At 35.6% G+C, this 18820-nt stretch overlaps 1 long non-coding RNA gene across 1 annotated transcript in view; it reads right to left on the reverse strand.

Moving 5' to 3' along the window:
• LOC122139607 overlaps positions 1 to 4764 on the reverse strand; it is a 10020-nt gene extending 5256 nt beyond the window's left edge. The window contains exon 1 of the long non-coding RNA XR_006156414.1: positions 4311 to 4764. This is a non-coding gene — a long non-coding RNA (uncharacterized LOC122139607). The remainder of the gene's footprint in view (positions 1 to 4310) is intronic.
• Positions 4765 to 18820: the final 14056 nt, after the last annotated feature.

Raw genomic sequence — 18820 nt, forward strand, 5'->3', positions numbered from 1 at the left:
CTGCATCAAAATTATATTATATAAATGCAATAGGCCTATATTGTATACACTATCAGTCAAAATGTTGGGAACAGAAATATAGTTAATGTTTTAGAATTTAGAAGAATTGCTCACTAAGCCTGTATTTATTTGATCCAAAGTACAGCAAAAACGGTAATATTGTGACATATTTTACTATGTAAAATAACTGTTTTCTGTGTGAACATATTTTTAAAATGTTGTTTATTCCTGTGATCAAAGCTGAATTTTCAGCATCATTGCTCCAGTCTTCAGTGTCAATTGATCCTTTAGAAATCATTCTAATATGCTGATTTGCTGTTCAAGAAACATTTTTTATTATTATTATCAGTATAGGGGCAGTCGTGGTTTAATGGAAAGAGAGTCAGACTTGTAAGCCGACGGTCACAGGTTTGAGTATCAGGTCCAGAAGGAATTGTCGGTGGGTGGATCGAATGCACAGTGCTCTCTCCACCTTCAATTCCACGACTGAGGTGAGACTCTTGAGCAAGGCACTGAACCACCAGCTGCTCCCGGGTGCGCACTGCTCCGGGTGTGTGTTCACTTGGATGGGTTAAATGCAGAGCACAAATTCCAAGTATGGCACACCATACCTGGCCACGTCACATCCTTTCCTTTCCTATTTAAAGGGGTCAGAATGCTGATTTCACTTTTACATGTTGTTTGAACATAAATGTGTGTTGGCAGTGTGTGTACACATCTACCCTACTATGATGATAAAAATCCACCCAGTGGTTTTTATTTAATCCCTAAAAATAATATCCCCTTTTTGAAATCAGGCCGTTCTCAGCTTGTCTGTGTGACGTCACATGGACGAAGGCCGCTCCCATGAAAGTTGATTGACAAGTGCCATCTTACCTTATGGTGTGTTCACACCAGACGCAAAGTGAATATGCATATCGTGTCACTCGCCAGATTACTTGCGGGATGTTTTTCGTGTCACTCGCGCAAATAAAAACAGCGCGATTAACCACAGTGGAGATAACCTCTCGGTTACGTATGGTAACCCTCGCTCCCTGAAGGAGTGAACGGAGACTTCATGTCGGTGACCGACTAATTGGGATATCACTTCGATAGACCAATCTACTTCGACTGTAATCTAAACGAGCCAATGCACATTGGCATGCAACTATTGCATCCAGCTGCCGCTGATCACAGTGTGAGTATAATAAGGCAGCAGATGCAATGCATACCAGGTTTTTGCTGAGGAGCCGAGCCGGTGACCTGTCACCTCAGCGGTGGTACAGCAACCGTGGCGACGGGACATGACGTCTCCATTCCCTCCTTTAGGGAACAAGGGTTACCATATGTAACCAAGACGTTCCCTTTCAGTCGGTCACTCTCTACATCACGTCGGTGGTCGACTAATTGGGATCCCTACCAAAGCGCCATGAGTGCTGTCCCTTCCAGTGCCCTGTGTGAGCCGCCTGCGCCCCATTAGGTGTAGGCCGGGGCTCGGAACAAGTAGTTCCACTCACCATTGTCAAAGCACTACCTCACTGGGTGAGACTGGACAACACTGGGAAAACGTACCCGTTCCACCTGGAACAGGGACGCTGTGGAAGCCCCATCCTTCTCGAAGGAGTTTTCGGAAGCAAATACACATATAGCATCCATTTGGGTGTATATGGAGAAACTTGAGGTGAATAAAACCCTCTTGGGAAGGCAGAAGTCTGCCGTGGAAACACAGGCTCTAAGGCTATACCGTGGACTATACGCATACGAGTACCGCTTAGGTCTCAATATGGAACCCAGCCTTCCATGGTTCTCACGGATTCATGAAGGCCTGGCGCCGGACGTTCCACCACATCCAGCTGCCTAGGGTGATGGAAGATGCCTAGGGTGATGGAACAGGGTCTACAGCACTCTGGAGCAATTTCAGCAAGCCGACGCAAACCGGGGCCTCTCGGTGCCACTACCCGTTTGAGGTGAGAACACAGGAGGATACCGGCTCTACACGAAAGCTATAGAATCTAGCGAACGTGTTAGGGGTCGCCCAGACTGCAGCTCTACAAATATCTGTCAGCGAGGCGCCATGAGCCAGCGCCCAGGAAGATGCAACCCTTCTAGTTGAGTGAGCTCACAACCTGAACGGGCAGGGCACACCCTGTGCCTGATAAGCCAGGGTTATGGCATCCACAATCCAGTGGGCCATCCTCTGTTTAGAGATGAAAACAATTAAAATCAGTTGTAGTGGTAGTTATATTTTATTAGCATGACTACAGCGATGCTGCTATCAATAATAAAAAATAATAGTAATATCAGTGTATATATAGTTGTAAAATGTAACACACATCAATACAGGATCCTAACGTTATTCATCCTCTGGATGGTGCTGTATATAATAATAGATAGCTACTCTTCTATTGCCTGATTCAACTGGACATGTCAAGAAGCTCTTCGCTGATTGGCTTGTGCGAGAACGCATCATGCAAATTTTCTGCTCCAGTTGAAGTTTTTGAAATTTTTGAACGATTGAGGCGAATATCGTGCATTCGCGACAACTGCGTCACACATTTTGCTTCATTGACTTTGTATGGAATATACAATGCGAATAATTACATTCGCGTCTGATGTGAACACACCATTAGACCCGCCCTGAGTGAGCTATAACAGTTCGACCTAGGGATAGGTGATACCACTTATTTTGTTTTCGATACGATATCGATACTTTAAAATTCCAGTAACGTCATAAATATATATACGTACTGTTTTTTTATACTGTTACCGTGTTAAAAATAGTAAATATGAAAATAATAAATACATTATATTTTACTGACATTTTAAATAATAGTAATATAGTAAATATAGTCACAGTACCTGTATACATTATATTTTACTGATATATGTATTGTATATGTATATATATAGAGAGAGAGAGAGAGAGAGAAAGCTAAATTAGCTTGTATGTATATATATATATATATATATATATATATATATAGATATATATATATATATATATAGCTAAATATAGCTAAATTATAGGTAGCCTACCTTAATTTATTTTTATGTGAATTTTAGGATTGAATGTTTTAGGTTTAAAAACCTCTTCAGACTTGCATTCCTCAATGTCTGAACTGCATAAGAACAAAGAAAACCAGCACAAACTCTTGCCCAGACCGAGGAATTGTGGGTAATATAATATTAACCAAAACCACAAAAAAGACAGTATACCATTTGGGCAATTAAATGGGTTGCAACACCAATCATAATCATTCATTCTATTTAGGGTATATATGAATGTAACCATTGTGTGGAATAGGAACAAGAAAAAGAGAAAGAGCAAGTTGTCAAATCTCCAGCGTTTGAATGGTTACATAGACGCGTTTTATTAGCTTGTCATGTTAAATCAGTGTTTGGCATGAGGTGTGTCTGCGCTACAGATTAAACTCCTCAAATGACAAAAGTTTGAGATGTTTTACCTTATCATGTGGCTGAATGTAAAAACTCATTTCACACCGTGACAGTATGACTGGAATATAAATCACACTGTCTTTGCTCAGGGATGAGGATCCTGTTTATGAGTTTCTGAAAATCTATAAGAGGGATGTGAAAGTTTTCACAGTGTTTTGAGAGTTACGTTAAAGAATATCCTTCCTGATGGTGAAATAATATTAGCTTCCACAGAAACTGGTTCTAACATTACAATAATGCAAACGATACATCAAAATATATTAATGTTGAGATGATTACGTTATTATTAATACAAACAAATTGAACACTGTAATGCTAACCTATAAACAGGATTCTATTTACATACAATTTTTTTTTTTTTTTTTTGCAATGCACATTTTAAAATAAAATGGAATATTTTAATTGTTTTTTTTTTAATAAAATAAAAATGAATCAAATAAAATAAACAATTGCAAAGAGCAAAAATAGGACAGCTTAATAAATTTAAAAATACAATTGTAAATAGCAAAATAAAATAAAAATGAAATAAATGATTGTAAGAGAGCAAAATAATGAAATAAAATAAAAAATATAATAGTTGGGACAGCAAAATAAAAAAAAATATTAAGTAAAATAACTGTAAATATAGTAGGGACAGCAAAATAATATAAAATAAATCATTGTAAACATAGCTACAATAACTAAATAAAATTTAAAAAAAAATTATAGTAATATAAAAGATAAAAATTAACTGAACAGAAAAATTAAAGCAAATAAATAAAAAATAAAAGAAATGATTGTCAACATATCTAGGATTGCAAAATAAAAAATAAATAAATAAAAGGCTAGCAAAATAAAATATTAGAGCATATATTTTCTTTCTGTGTGGAACTTACTTTCATTCCATATGCATTCAACAGGAACTCATTTGATCTTGTAATTGATGGTTCTCCTACAAAACAACATACACACAGATACTATGATGTGTGCTACTTGTTTAATAATGAGTAAGGAAAACCACAGTACTGAAACTGATAAAGACCCGTGCAGCACAGCCCTCACCCTCACACCCCTCGACAGCCTCTGAGAGGAACAATCTGCTGCGAGAGCCTGTCTGTGCCAACATCCGCTCTCCTCATGAGCGCGTGTCTGTCATCGCTCGCATCTGTGTGTTTATGACAAATAGAGAGTGTAAAGGAAACATAAGTGATACTTGTGTGTTGATAATGTGTTCTCCTCTACTCAACAAGCCGTATGAAGCATGTCTGTAGCACAAAGAGAGCAGCATGAGTTACGTTTAATGCTTAGAGTTAGAGCTTTGTTTAAAGCATTAACCATGTGCATATAACATATAACTGTACCGGTCAAAGTTTGGAATAATTACAGTTTTCTGTTGCTTTTGAAAGCCTCTTCTGCTTTCCAAGGCTGCGTTTATGTGATCAAAAATGCAGTAAAATATTTAGTGCTGTCAAACGATTAATTGCAATTAATCGCATCCAAAATAAAAGTCTATATATATATATATATATATATATATATATATATATATATATATATATATATATATATATATATATATATATATATATATATATATATATATATATATATAATGTATATATAAATACAAATGCATGTATACATTTCAGAAAAATGTTATTTTCATATATTAAATATATTTATATATAATATAAATTATATGAATATAAATATAGACATGTAAATATTTTCAAATTATATATTGTATGTGTGTGTGTTTATATATACATAATAAATATACACAGTACACACACATTTTATGTAACCAAAAACTTTTATTTTGGATGCAATTAATCGCGATTAATCGTTTGACAGCCCTAGAAATATTATTACAACTTATAATAAATCTTCTCTATTTGAATATACTGTCAATTTTAATTTCTTCCTGTGATCAAAGCTGAATTTTCAGCATCATTACTCCAGTCTTCAGTGTCACATGATCCTTCAGAAATCACTCTGATATGCTGATTTGCTGCTCAAGAAACATTTATCAGTGTTGAAAACAGTTTTGCTGATTAATATTTTTTTTTTAACACAGTAATACATTTTATTTTTCAGGATTCCTTGATGAACAGAAAGTTCAAAAGAACAGCTTTTATTTGAAACAGAAATCTTGGTAACACTTTAGTTTATGGACCAACTCTCACTATTAACTAGTTGCTTATTAGCATGCATATAACTAGCATATTGGCTGTTTATAGTACTTATAAAGCACATATTAACACCTTGTTCTGCACGACCATATTCCAGATCGCTTAAAAATAAAGGTGCTTAAAAGGGTATTCACAGCGATGCCATAGAAGAATCATTTTTGGTTCCACAAAGAACCATTCAGTCAAAGATTCTTTAAAGAACTGTCTTTTTCTTACATTTATTATAATTTGAAGAACCTGCTTTCACCACAAAGAACCTTTTGGTTCATTATGGAACCATTTAGACAAAAAGATTCTTCTATGGCATCATGAAGAACCTTTATTTTTAAGAGTGTACCTAACCTTAGCAACTACCTAACTATCTATTGTTAGTTAATAGTTAGTTAACAGTGAGAAGTGGACCCCAAGCTTAAGTGTGACTGGATTCCTTTGTAACATTATAAGTCACTGTCACTTGATCCATTTAATGCATCCTTGCAGAATAAAATGACTAAATTTGTACCCCTAACATCACGGTTTTCTTAAAAATATGAAGCTACACAACTGTTTTCAACATCAAACTTTTCTGATAATAACAACAACAACAACAACAACAACAATAATAATAATAATAATAATAATAATAATAATAATAAATGTTTCTTGAGGAGCATAATAGAATTTCTGAAGGATCGTGTGACACTGAAGACTGGAATAATGATGCTGAAAATTCAGCTTTGCATCACAGAAAAACTATATTCAATTAGATAGCACTTATTTTAAATGGTAATAATATTTAACAATATTTGTGATTTTTACTGTATTTTTGATCAAATAAATGCAGCCTTGAAGATACTTCTTTCAAAAGCATTTAAAAATGTAATTATTCCAAACTTTTCAACAGCATAACATCATGAATAAGACAGAGAGAAAAACAAAAATTGAGAATGAGACATGAATAAAGATTTTTTTTGTAAAAAATGACAGTGAGAACAAGAGCTGGTCAGAAGCGAGAGAGAGAGAGCGGGCGAGCGGGCAGCTGCTGTCTGTCCCGCCCCTGGGGTGCCTCTCACCAATCAGCACAACTCACCACGAATCAATTATCACCAGAGGAAGGGGGCGGAAAACACCGTCGTCCTGTACGGCATATGGAATAAACAATCACACACACACAGACACACACAAACATCAAGACTTCAGATTTATATGAATGTTTACAGGTCTATTTACATTATCAGTTCTAGTGTTAGAGGTTTGATAAAAATCTAATTCTTTATGAGATCTTATACCTTAAATATTAAAGTTGAGTGTATGCATCATCATCCAGACGTGAGTGATTCCTCAATTCATGTGTGTTGTTGAAGATAGATGTGATGTTGCTTTACAAAGTGATCAGATGCACCACTTTCACCTGCTGGACCAGAAAACAGGTGAATAAAATCCGACACGCACATTGAAAGACCCAAGACCTGAGGGTTTTCCAGTTAGAATATTTAAGCATTCTTAAAATCTGATACTTTAATCGATTTGTGTTGTCAGAAAATTGGTTTCAATATCTACTAAACCAGGGTTATAACTGTTAATTAAAATGAAAACCATAAAAAAAAGCATTTTCATTGCTTGAAAAAATAAGCTTTAACTTTTTTAGCTAGTTTTCAATTAAACATTTCTCATTTTCATTAAGCTTGATGAACTGACATAAAACTGAAATAAAAATACAAACAATCATAAACAGTTAGGATGACAAAAAAAATCTAATAACAGTAAACCATTCAGAAAGCAACAACAAAATAAATGTAAATTTAAAAATAGAGACAGCTAAATAAAATAATATTAAAAAAATCATAAAAAGTTGATATATATGAAAAACAGCACAGAAATTTTGCCAAAAAGGATTTTTTTGCAGTGCCTTTTGAAAATTTTCATGTCACCTCAAACTCTTTACTCTGTTTCAGTTTAAAGTTTAACTGTTTTATCATTTCTGAACGTCTAGTATCTCATCTAGACATCTAACGAGAATCTCATGGCCTGTCTTCCATTTAAAGCTTCACATGAAGTGTGTGTGTGTGTGTGTGTGTGTGTGTGTGTGTGTGTGTGTGTGGGCGTGTGTGACAGGTGGGTGTTCAGCAGGAGGGGCCGGTCAGGGTCACCCCCATCTGGGGAGCACAAACAAACACAGACACACACGACACGATCCAAACGCAAAGCAGAAGACATCAGTCCGCTGAAGAGAGCGAGAGGGAGGGTGTTTCGCAGTTAATAATGTTTTGTGAGATGGTCAAATTGAGTTGTGTGGGCCGAGCTGGAGGGCTTTTATACAAGAAACAGCTTGAGTAAGACAAACGACCCTCATTCACACACACACACACTAACACATAACAATACCACACGGAAACAACGCAAGGGATCATCTTAAAAAGTTGAGCAATGAATGTGTGTGTGATGTTTCATAATTACATTTGCACACATCTAATAATCAAAGTTGGTCTGCAGACGTCTCTGTGTTTCAGGCTGTTTTTACTCTGAGTTTGATTGCTTCATCCACACCAGACCGCGACTCACTCAGTTCCCTTCGGCCCTACAGGTCTGTTTTCACATTGTACCTGTGATGCCAAACAGAGCACATTTGCATCATCAATGTGAGTTTCACTAAAACTTTATATGTGCAAGAGATGCAAAGAATTGTGAGTTGCTCTCTGAACAGCTGTGAGATGAAAGTGTGAATTGAGCAATGACGCAGATTGTGTTATCAAGTTATGCCGGATTTGGTTTCATACCAATTTCAAAATGTACCAGAGTTCTCACGATCCACATACCAGACCACCTTTTCAAATGGATTTGAGTGTAGAAATCTGTTTTCATATCAATCAATGGATATCAACCAATGAATAAAATAAAATAAAATAAAATAAACAGGATAGAAAAATAAAAACCTATTAACAGTTAGAAGAGGAAAATAAACCTAAAAACTAAAATAAACATTGTAAACAGTTAGGATAGAATAAAAACAAATATAAAACAAAATTTAATCCTACAATAAAATAAGGCTAATCAAACAAATAAAATTACAATTTAAATAAAAAATAAACAATTATAAACAGTTAAGATATCAAAACAAAAAAATAAACCATAAAAGTATAACCATTTTAAAACAGTATATACAGAAAACATATAGCTAGATAAAGTAAAAAAAAAAATATATATATATATATATATATATATATAAATTTGAATTAAAAGGAAAATGTAATTGTTTTAGGAATTTGTATGTATATATGGGTATATATACAAACTCCTAAAACAGTTACATAAAACAAAATAAACAATCCTAAAACAGTTAAGATAACAAAATAAAACACATTTTTAAAAATTAACAATCGTAAATTATTAGAATACAGTATAAAAATTAACAATTACAACTTTAAACATAAGAAAACAAAAGAAAAAAAACAATGGAGATACAATTAAATGCAGATTACAGTCTTAGGCACCACTGGATGTCCAAGAAAAAAAAAACTGTTGCTTAACATCTTGCTTTTCCTGCCAGAGCAAGCACGACAGGTGACAGAATTGTCATTTTTGGTGGAATCTCTTGACCTGTGAGTTTTCTTTGGATACAGAATCACATCCAGCTTCATTGCTGCTCATTTCATGCCTCATTCTCATGAAACACACACACACAAAATGAGCAGGAGGCCTGTCTGTGTATGTGTGTGCCCCGGGGCCAGGCAGGTGGGCGATGCTGCTTGACTGGTTGGCTGTTGTTGGGGGCAGACAGCCTCGGGTCTGAGGCCCAGCAGGCCGTGGGAAGCAGGGGGCTCGAGTAGGAGCTCTGCCAGGGCCGGGCGCAGCGAGGCTGGTAGCTGCTCCCCCTCCCTCATTCACTTGCTCACGGCCCCCCACGGTCAGCCCACAGGAGGGGTGAGGAGGTTAACAGCCAACCGTGACACACACAGGATAATCGGCTTTCATTAAGTGACCTACGCTCCACACACACGGAGACTGAACACACTCTATAAACCACACACACACACACACCAAACATGTTTGAACACTCCACAACTAATAAAGAAACAGACTGTGTTCATACAGTAATACAACAAAGCCACTGTAAGGCAAGCCTGCAGCCCTTAGCCAAAAAAAAACAACAAAAAACGTAATACAATACTAGCATACTGTACACTGCATAATGCATACTATTTCATATGCCTTTCAAATAGTATACAGTGTACAGTATGCTAGTATTGCTAAATGTAATGCAGCATACTACACTTTGAAATGTTTATCATCTCCAGTGGTGTAATGTAACAAAGTAATAATACTTTGTTAGAGTACTTAGGTATTTTTTGGAAGTATGTCTACTTTACTTAAGCTTTTTTATTTCTGTCAACTTTCACTTTTACTCAACTACTCATTAACACAGTCAAATGCTTCGTTCCTGAATCAATCAGCTGTTTGAATGAATTGGCTGAATCAATTGGCACTTTTCCACTGCATGGTATGGCACAGGTTGGGTACGGTTCACTTTTGGGGGGTTTTCCACTGGGTACAGTACCTGGTACCTAGTACTTTTTTCAGTACCACCTTGGATGAGGTTCCAAGTGAACCGTACCATTACTAAAATGTGACGTGTAAACTCTGCTGATCACTGATTGGCCGGAGAGAATCGTCACTATCTGCTTCACTGAACTTATGGCACAGAGGCACAACAGAACCGCTAGATTTAAATCAAAACAGCCAGTGAAGGATTGAACGCAACTGAACAAGTGCACCTTTTTTAACAACCAAAAAATGGTTGTTTCGTTGTCTGTTGAGGAACTCGCCCCTTCAAGCTCTCATTGGATCCACTCCTCTGCTATCAACAAGAGGGACATAAGAGTACATTTAGCAGACGCTTTTATCCAAAGCAACTTACAGCACATTCAGGCTATACATTTTTTTTTCTTACCAGTATGTGTGTGTTACCTGGGAGTTGAACCCACAACCTTTTGCACTGCTAACACAATGCTCTACCACTGAGCCACAGGAACATATAGCATAGTTTAATGCATATCCTTGTATACTGCATATTTCACATACTACTTTTAATAAATATGCAGTGTACATTATGCTAATATTGCTAAATTAAAAGATGCAGCATACTTTGAAATGTGTATCATTGCATACTGCATACTATTTCACATTCTATTTGTACTTTTTAAGTAAAAGCTATTATATAAAATAATATAGGTCAGCATTTCTACTTTTTAAAAATCACATTTAATTCAATGTGTTACTTGATGTTTCTTAGTAATTTCTTAGTAATTCTTAGTTTGTGAAATATACTAGCAAATGTCAGTGTATGCAGTGTGCAGTGATAAACATTTATGATAAACTAATGTGCTATATGCTATTTTGCCTTTTCAGTAAATTTTTGTGTAATAATGAGTAATTGGTGTTTACAAATTTGGTTTAGAATGATATAATAATGTTTCTGTCATTACGTGAGTTGTGCTTCAACTCCGCTATACTGCGTGGATGAATCTATTCACTGCACAGCTGTGTCAAATGTTACAGAACTCTCCCAATAACCAAAAGAAATATAGATATCCGAAAAAAATATGTCTTATTAGAAGGTAAGTATATGCTGCTGTTGTTCTGACTTGATGAAAACCGTAGTTTAAAATAACGTACAAAAATTTGGCACTGCAGATATTAATCATAAGGATTGCTATTCATATCAGATAAGGTAAAACGGTGTGAACTATTATAACTTGGCTAGGCAATTTATAGGCAATATAGATGGAAGCAAGTAACAGACAAAGCACAGCAAATGTGATGCTATGCAAAATATGTTGATTCATGATTTATTACAAATACCGTCGCTTTCTTTTTCTGCTAGAAATCTATTTTCGGTTCAAGGTTCATTTTGTTGTGGCTTCAAGCTACACCTTTCACTGCATAAAAAATTAGACTGACCGTCTTTTATTTATTTATCGTTGTGATGTAAATAAGCACAGACAAATGACGGGAGAATGCAGTTTCCCGGGAAATCCATCCCAACTAGGGTTGGAAATTCATGGGGGCTTGTGGCAATAAGTGTCAGCGTTGAGCCTTATAACCAATCACACACGTTTCCATTGAGCCTAGGAATGCAATGGCCAATCGAAGAGAGTTAGATTAGTCAGTGCTGAAAACGTGCCAATGCAGACACAAAACACAAAAAAAGTTTTTATATGTATTCTATTAATCAACATTAATAATCATTAATTATTACAATATCAAGAGCAATAATCAACAATAACAATTTTAGTCATACAGCCTTATTAGCTCCTATTTTAAAACATATAATTTAGACACAATTTTAAACATCAATTTCAGGGGCAAAAATTGCCTCTTAATGTAAAAGGTAATTTCTGACCCTGGTCTTAGCAGCTCTAAAATATTAATAATTTTTACCATAGTGATTTAGGGTACAACAAAAACATGGTTTGGAAGATAGTAGGCCTATACTTCTATGATGTACTCACTCATTATTAAATTTTTATTAGTGTCTTCAGTCTGACCATCTTATGACAGTCTTATGTCAGACTTGTGACCAACATTAAGAGCTTCTCATCGTCCACTTCAATGTTTCTGAAAACAAAAAACAGATTCTTGTATTTAAAATATTCTCTTCTAAACATTTCTTCCCTGATTATCTTCATTAACCGTGTATTCTTCTTCAAACACATGCGTGCATTCTCTCTGTTCATCTCCTTTGTTCTGTTCATTCAGGCAGTGCTGTCTTCTTTCTGTTCAGCGGTGGACAAACCAGCCGAGCGCTCAACCATCACAGACCAGATGCACGTCCTCCATCGCTCTACATCCATTCGTCTGTATTCTGTCTGCCTCTCATTTCTCAGCTCAGTGCAAAAGCCCTCAAGGTGTCTGTAGAGTAATGCGAAGTGAATTATTGACTTCAGGTGTTGTGTTACATCAGAATAACTGATTTCTGACCAGTTCCTGATCAGCTCCATTTGTAAATTCTCTTGGTTACTGTCCTCATATCAGATGTATGCATGAAACATGCGATTCATAGTTGGAATGATTCGAGTTTGTCTTTTGCCGGAGGGGTTAATGGAGCAGAAAACTCAAACTGCAGCTGGATTCCTATTGCGACACACAAAGAAATGGCCTTTTAAGCCAGCATTGACATGTATTCTTAACTAACATGATTGACCAACTCAGAAATACAATAGAATCTCTCTTTTGTTTGTTTTTTGTTTTTGTTTTTGTTTTTGGGGGGGGGGGGGGTGTTCAAGTTCAAACTTTAAATGAATTGTTTTAAACCCAAAAGTGAATCAAAGGAATCATTTACTCATTATTCATATAACAATAAAGTGACTTTCTTTCATGCAACATACTTGATTTTTTTTTTCCAAAAACGATTAAAGTGTATGCTTTTTCTCCAGTTGAAATTAGTTGTATGGTCAGTTTGATTATACTTAAACTTGAGTTCAGTTGCTACCATAAATGATTAAGCTGAATTAAATGGATTTTTCTTTTTACAGTAATGGCATGTAAAAGCTTCATGTGGAATGTTTATGTTGGACAAATATATATGCTAAAAGTTTTTTTTCCCCCACATGCATAAGTGTTACAATTAATATGTTATGCTTTGTTCCTGTGCATTATAGAAACAAGTCAGTAAATTCAGGGATAGCTGCATGCATAAATAAATATACAAAAATAATGATCCAAAATTTCCAATAAAAGTAATATAGTAGTTTTGGGAGGGACGAATATCCTCATACAGGACTCGTCCTCAGGCTGTGTAAATCTCTATAACCATTCGATATATTCATCTCCCACAGATTTCATTGTTTCTCTGAAATGAACGTTTCCAAATATGGATTTATTTCCAGCATTCAGATTTGTATTAGGGCAAAATTATGATGCATGGATCAGACAGTTGATTGAAACACCAGAGGGCTTTTTAAAATGTATTAATATGTCTGCACACAGCTGTTGAGACAGACATGACTGATGTTTCTGATAGATTTGAGGTTGTAAAAACTGGAAATGCTTGGATCATGTGATGAGCCTGAAAAAGGTTTTTATTTCTTTCCTTGAATAATTTTACTGTCTGAATCGGATTGATTTGGGGTTATTGTTTATGAACTACATTTTGTCTTGCCAGGACTATGCTTTAATGCTTTAAGAGCTGTCTGCATCCAAATTGCATTAAAAGACACATGAGAACCATTTGGTATCATTGATGGTACGTTTGAATCGAAAGTATTATTATTGAATGAAGACTTAAATCTATGTCTTTTCCTCATGCAGAGCTATTGCATGATTTCAGAGAACTTATAGCGCATAAGATCTGTAACATGGGTTGTTTTTCCATTACTTTAACTTGTCAAAAAATTCAACCAGTTTCAACTTCATTTAGGTTACACAAAATTCAACTAGACAGGTTTTTAAAACAAAAATGAATTGAAATGACTTATAAAGTAATTTTGAATATGCTTAAAAATCTAAAGCTGCAACTAAATGTAAGTGTTTAAGTTGAATTGGATGCTTTTTTCAGTGAGTTTGAAGAACCTACACATAGGCTACACAAAATTTAGTTTAAAGAAAAAAAAATTCAGCTTGTAAGGTTTTTAAGTTACAAATCTATAGCTAGTGTTGAAACTGAAGACAAGTATTGCAACATGTTTTTACTCTTCTATAATGTGTTTGAGTTTAAAGAGAACTGACATATACTACATAGCTCATGCAAAAGCGTTTTAAAACTGAGACAACCTGCTAAACTCAAACCAGAGCTTCCTCCTCATTAACCTTGCTAATGTCGCACCATTGCATCATATCAATGCATTGAATCTGACTTAGAATCAATGCTTTAGTCTCAGTGCGAGAGGAAACAGATGTTCAACAACACCAGCGAATTCACGGGCTATTACTTTACATTTAATAGGCTTTATTTAATATTTAATGGGGGGACGGTGGATGAGAATTATTAACAGTCCAAATGTCATTTGCTGTGTCAGTCTGGCTTCAGGGCTTTGAGGATTTTCTCTCCTATTGAGTTTTTCCAGTGTGGCCTTTAAACTCGTGATCTTCACATTGCCTCAGTCTGTGGTGCTTCGGCACAGATCATAATAAAAACATAGTAGGTGTTTTAAAATGCTCTATTACTTACCGGCGTCAATTCATATTGCTCCACAGCTTCTCTCAAAGTCTCTTATTTATTATTGAAAAGCACATACGACCCTTATATCACTTAATTCTACTTTGCTGCTTTATATCTCTGGTTCTGTCTGTGTTCTTCAGATCCGCGCGCGTGACAGGTCTCGCTCTGTGCTGAAGTTGGGAAATTGATAACGCGCCGGAGACGCGCAATAAAAACACCGCCCGCGGGCGCGACACCCGGATCCCCTATTATGCAAATACGGGGGTAATTTTAAAGACAAATCGTTGGCTTTTATTCCCTTATATTTCTGTTTTATACGTCTCGGTTTCTCCGGAGAATAAAACATTTAATGTGTCGAGCCCAATGATGGATCTGACCTTCAATCATTGCAACGAATGGAGGGGCTGAAGAGAAGAAAACAAAATGCAAGAATTTCGCCATCAATGTTCCTAAACTTTTGCGCACGCTAAATGTGAAAAATATCGGCCATTAAAATCTGAAATCTGAGGGCGTGATTAATACCGGATCAAATGTCCATAGGGGCGGACTTACCCATTAGGCAAAGGTAGGTGACTGCCTTGGGCCCCCAAAAGCCAGGGGCCCCCTAAAATGCTTTTCATATAGGAGATGCGCAATAAGCGCGGACACGCAAACGGTTGCTGTTTACGGTGTTTGTTACCACGACAACGGTCTGCGTTTCCGAGTTGAACGTGCTTCTTGTGTATCCTGCTTGTAGCAAATGAAAATCATGCATCTGAAGCTGACTGCTGCACGAGCGCGAGGTCTCTCTTTCCCAGCGCGCGCACACACTTCTCTCTCTGCGTCCGCTCTGTTCAGCGAGCGGCTGAAAGGAGCTGCGCTTTCAGTTAAAAACACAGATATATGTTGCTTCTCTAATTTTACATGCAAGTATAGTCGAAATCATAGCACAGCTAGTGTCTTTATCTTATGTGTAGCCTATTTGATTTTATCAGAAAACGGCACGATTATACTATAAATCGGGATTTTTGTGCAGATTAACATCTTGGAAGGGAGAGCTGTTTATGTAGTCTTAATGGGTCGCGTTTCAGTCACTATTTCATATTCATCCCGTTGTCTGACAACAGAACTTCATGCTCTGTTAACTATGGTTTCACTCATAAACATATATTGCATAAAGCATCAGTATTTGTCCATGCCCATGTTGATTAGAGTATTAAAAACTTAAAGTCCCGGGATATTATCAGCTGAAACAGCTCAAACATGCATTTTAGTCTGAGACTATCTTAAGCCTTGTCTGTGAAAGCGAGGGAAAAGTATTAATTTAAGGTACATTTAGATTTAGAATAGATAAAAATGTGCAATTAAGTTGCGATTATTCACAAGTTAACTCATGAACAATCATGCGATTAATCACGATTAAAATGTTTTAATTGATTGACAGCCCTAAGTTAAAATGACTAAAATTAAATGTAGGTTTACGCTGGTAACTCATCAGTGGACTTTACTCATCAATATAGGGTATACCTTTTTCATACTCTTCTCATTCTCACTAATTCAGAATGAACCTCAGAAACCTTTAGTCTTCAGAAAAGTTTAGATCGCATTTTCATTTTACCTGATAAAGGATCATTTATGAGCTGAGCACTGCTTTGTTTACAGCCGTTATCGGGGAAACCACTATATTTCTTACGTTCCAAAAGCACCTCCTACTGGTAGAGAATGAATTTGCATTTTCAATAATCCAGTCTGCAGTTTTTGTTCAGACCAATGCAAAAATTCACCCACATAAATCCATTTAAATAATATAGTAATTTATACTTCTGATCCCTTTTCTTGAAAAAAGGTTCAATTGTGAGGTTAATCAATTGCTATTTCATGGTCTACAACATGAAATAATAAAAGTGTCTGCTAAATGATTAAATGTAAATGTTAATGAAGGAATCCTATTTTAACATGTACATAAAAAATTTAGAAACATTGGACACAACAATGTGGCACCATTGTGCAGCAGCAAGCATCACGACAAAAAAGGACCTCAAAGTTGATCTAGGTAAATGTGTGCAAATGTATAGGGCCCCATTCCTATATTTGCCTGGGGCCCCCAATTCACTAAATCCGCCCCTGTGTCCATATATTCAACAATTCAAGCATGAATACGCAATTCATACAAAAATGAACTAGCCTAAGTGTATCTTATCTATGAGGAACACGTTTAAACTTTAGAATTAAAATCATATTGATAAGTTGTGGCTCTTAAAGGTGTCTAAAATATGTTTCCGGAGAAAAAAAGGGAAAAAAGTCTCAAATCTAATTCAATTTTTTTTTTTTTTTATCGTCCTTTTCATTATTTTTTAGCAGTGAATTAATATCTGAAATCAGTTACTGATATCGTAATAGCCTGAATCTGAAATTGATTTGATTTGAATCAAAGTCAAATCAAGTCAAAGTGTGTCGTAAGCAAAAATGTGTTGTTGAAACTGGTTTAAAAGTTTTTCAGAAATGAAAATTATGAATCCGGCATAGATACTAAGATTAGGCCTACATTTCATAATTTTGGCACGTGTTTTAAACTAGATTGTTCTAGAATTTCTCATTTTTAATCATCTCAGACATGCTTTTTTATTATTGACTTTTAATTTATATGTTAGCCTAATATTTTTGTAATTGGGTATAATTTCAGTACTTAGATTAATACAGATGAACTGTATTAACAGAAAAAATTACATTTTGGAAAAGGATATATATATATATATATATATATATATATATATATATATATATTTCATAAATTTTTTTGACAATTTAATTATTCCTAAATAATACTATATATATATTTTTAATTTATTTATTTATTTATTTATTTTTTTATTTTTAATTTATTTATTTATTTATTTATTTATTTTGGACTTGAACTAAAAGAATGAGTTAATTACATTGTTGGAGTAATTAGAAAATACCAGTAGGTCTCTATTCTAACTCGGTCATCTGATGGATCAAACCTCACGGGACACCCTGAGAAACAGGACGAGTGATATCGTTCAGGGGCCGATTACACGATAGTGAAGAGCTCAGAGCTTCCTCAATCAATCACGAGAGAAAGAGAGAGAGAGGGGGAGAGAGAGAGAGATTTTTTTTTTTTTGGCAAAAACAATTCAGTTTGAGTGTATGAAGATATACACTGAATAACTGCTTTACGTTGTCAATTGTTCGACAAACAGGAAACTCAAGGAGAAGCAAATGTCACATAATTATATGCTATTATCGCGCGTCTAACAGCAAACAGGCCAAATTTGTCACCGCGTGCGCATATGGCACGGAAGCGCGCCAGAAGCACGTTTAGGGGAGTCAAGCGTTTCTGCCAGAAATGTCTGAATACATTCATTGGGCAGTTTTTAAAAAATCATTCATGTGTCAACGATAATCTAAGAGCCGTCAAAAGCTCAGTGGCGGCGTCACATTTTTAGACACCGTGTCCATTTCACTGGAGAGACTGAAGCTGAAAACTGCCACGCTAATAGTCTGTGAGAGCAAATTACGCTGCTGCACCTCAGGTCACAAATTACATTGTTCTACTTGTTGATTTGCGGAGTTTAATGATACAGATGATTTATTACAAAACAACTAAAGTGGATGCTAAATTTTAGAACTATTAAACATTTCCATTTGTTTGCATATTAAGCGACTTGAGTAGGCCAACACATGAATAGCCTAATCTCGCGTTGTTTCACCTTGACCCGAAGAGGACTTTCTTTTTACCGAAAATGTTAATGTAATCGCTTTGGATTTAAAGTACTGACGTTTCTCCCACAGGGTATAGAATATTGATAAAACTTTATATTTTTTTTGCATTTCTTCAGATTTTTTTCCCCACCTTGTTACACTTGTGGTGTTCGCGATCAAAAGTGACCGACCTGCATAAAATTGCATATATTTACCAAATATTGAATTCAACTGTTTTCTTTCAATTAGCACAGGTTTCGTATTTCTTTTTTGAAGCGATTGTTCGCATAGGCCTCACTGATCTGAGCTTATGCATCTCGTTTTTTGAGTGAAAAAGAATGATTTGCAATGAATGAAAAAAGAATGATTAGCAATG

The sequence above is a fragment of the Cyprinus carpio genome, chromosome B14 (genome assembly GCF_018340385.1).
Source record: "Cyprinus carpio isolate SPL01 chromosome B14, ASM1834038v1, whole genome shotgun sequence".
In the NCBI taxonomy this organism is placed as follows: domain Eukaryota; kingdom Metazoa; phylum Chordata; class Actinopteri; order Cypriniformes; family Cyprinidae; genus Cyprinus; species Cyprinus carpio.